The 2,186-nt window shown below is 37.4% G+C and overlaps 1 non-coding gene across 1 annotated transcript; it reads right to left on the reverse strand.

Annotated features, from left to right (window-relative positions):
* Window positions 586-672, reverse strand: TRNAY-GUA. The gene is given in 2 exon segments: window positions 586-621; window positions 636-672. It is a non-coding gene; the product is annotated as a tRNA-Tyr (tRNA).

The following is a 2,186-nucleotide window of genomic DNA, read 5'->3' on the forward strand; positions in this document are numbered from 1 at the left end:
AAAATCCTCCTCTAAACAAAGGCCCAAAGGGGGCTATTTATAGGAAACCAAGAGGGGGGGCATCAAAAAGTGAGGACACCCCTTGGGGTGTCTCGGCCAGGCCGAGACACCCCTTGGGTGTCTTGGTTTTGCCAAGACACCCCTCGGGTGTTTCGAGCTTGCCGAGACACCCCCGGGTGCCCCAGTTTAGTCCGAGGTCCTTCCGGGTGTGTTTGCCGTTGATTCGTCGTCCCAACTCGGATTTAAATGATTCCGGGTGCGTTGGATGCTTGACGAGGAGTTCGATCCGCTCTGGTGGTTGGATTATCTGTAGAGTGGTCGAGGCACGAAGGGCATTGTCTTATTTGTGAACAGTGTCGGGTTCCCGATTGGTCCGGGTCTTCGTTGTTCCGAAATCCTATCCGCTCATGTAGCTCGTCGATTCACTTAAGTCGTTCGTCGACGTCAATTGGACTCCTGTGGATCGGATGGGGACGTTCATCGTCGCTCTTTAACACTGAACCGTTTGTGGAGACCTATAGGCAATTTTTGATGCCTACAGTAGGATTGCATTATTTTGTGTTAGGGGGGGCTCAAAAAATCAACTATGATCTGCCGGATTCGAACTAGCGACCTAAGGATTTATCTGCGGGATACTACAGTCCTCCGCTCTACCAACTGAGCTAAGATCGGGTTGCGACAAAAGAAACTATTAATGGCAGATTTCCATGTTCTGCAAGCCAGCACGCAGCAGTTCCTAACGTTTTTCATATTTAGACATGTTTCATCACCAAGAACTTTAGGGCCCGTTTGGTTGGTTTCCTAAAATCAAAGAAAAGGAAATCGGTACAAGGAAATCAATAAAATAATATTTTTATCCATTTCCATCCCTAAAACTCACCCATAACATCTAATAAAATATTAGTTTTATCATCCAACTCATCTCATTTCATCTCCTTTCTTACCTTTAAAAATAAACCAAACACAAGAAATGTGTCACATCATCCAACTCATCACATCTCATCTTATCTCATTTTTAAAAATCACACACATCATCCAATAATATTGTGACAACTCATCTCATCTCATTAAACCTTCCTTTCCATCCATTTCCTTAAAAAAAAAACAAGAAATTGATTTCCTTAAGTATGTGTCACATCATCTAATAATATACCTCCAACTCATCTCATCTCATCTATTTTCTTATTTTTAAAAATGAACCAAACACAAACAACCTCAAAACATCATCCAATAATATACCTCTAATTCATTTCCTTATTTTTTTAACCAACCAAACAACCTCAAAACATTTTTTTTAAAAAAAATCTCTCACATCATCCAATAATAAGGTGACAACTCATCTCATCTCATCTCCTATTCTATAATTTCCTTCTTTTTTAAACCAACCAAACAACCTCAAAACAATTATTATAAGAAATAGGTTTCCTATTCTTTGATTTTCCATTTTTTTTTCTCGAAACGAACAGCCCCTTAAACTTGGCGTTGTTCACCATCAAAAGTTTGAGAAGGTCTCCAAGGGGCTGTTTGGTTGATTTCTTAAAAAAAAACCAGGTGTAACCTTCCAATAAAACATAACAAGAAAACGGTTTAAGCTCATTTTTTCTCCCAAATTAGGCTGAACTGGGTTTCCTAAATGGGTGTCAAATTATCCAATCTTTAGCTGACGCATCATGCAGCCTTATTGTTCTTCCTCTTTTTTAGTGTTGGAGCCAAGAACTTCAGTAAAGAGGTCCAAAAGAATTTATAATATTTTCTTTTTCATAATAAATTAATATCTTCATTACATAAGTAGACGTTCAAAATCAAAATTTAGATTAAAATACAGTGTTTATCAGGATAATGAATACAACTCCAAGTAAGTATCAGTCTTTCATGAAGTTAAGGTCCTAAGTTTACACAAAAAGAAAAAAAAAGAACAGCCATAATGTTACCCAGAAGTTCCTATAAGGATTATTTGCATCAAAATTTTCCAAATCAAAATATTTGTATACTCTGCATCAAAATTATCTAAATTAGACTTATTCACATTCAAAAGCCTCCCTCCACGTATTTCTCAATAGACATTCCATATTTTGTCCGCAGGGTGTTAAGTTAAAGATCAATTAATTCATTGAACATGCTCCAAAGGACAAATAAATGTTCTGATGAAAATATGAAATCTAATACCATAAATCAAGAAATAATGT

Source organism: Asparagus officinalis, chromosome 7 (genome assembly GCF_001876935.1).
Source record: "Asparagus officinalis chromosome 7, Aspof.V1, whole genome shotgun sequence".
NCBI lineage: Eukaryota > Viridiplantae > Streptophyta > Magnoliopsida > Asparagales > Asparagaceae > Asparagus > Asparagus officinalis.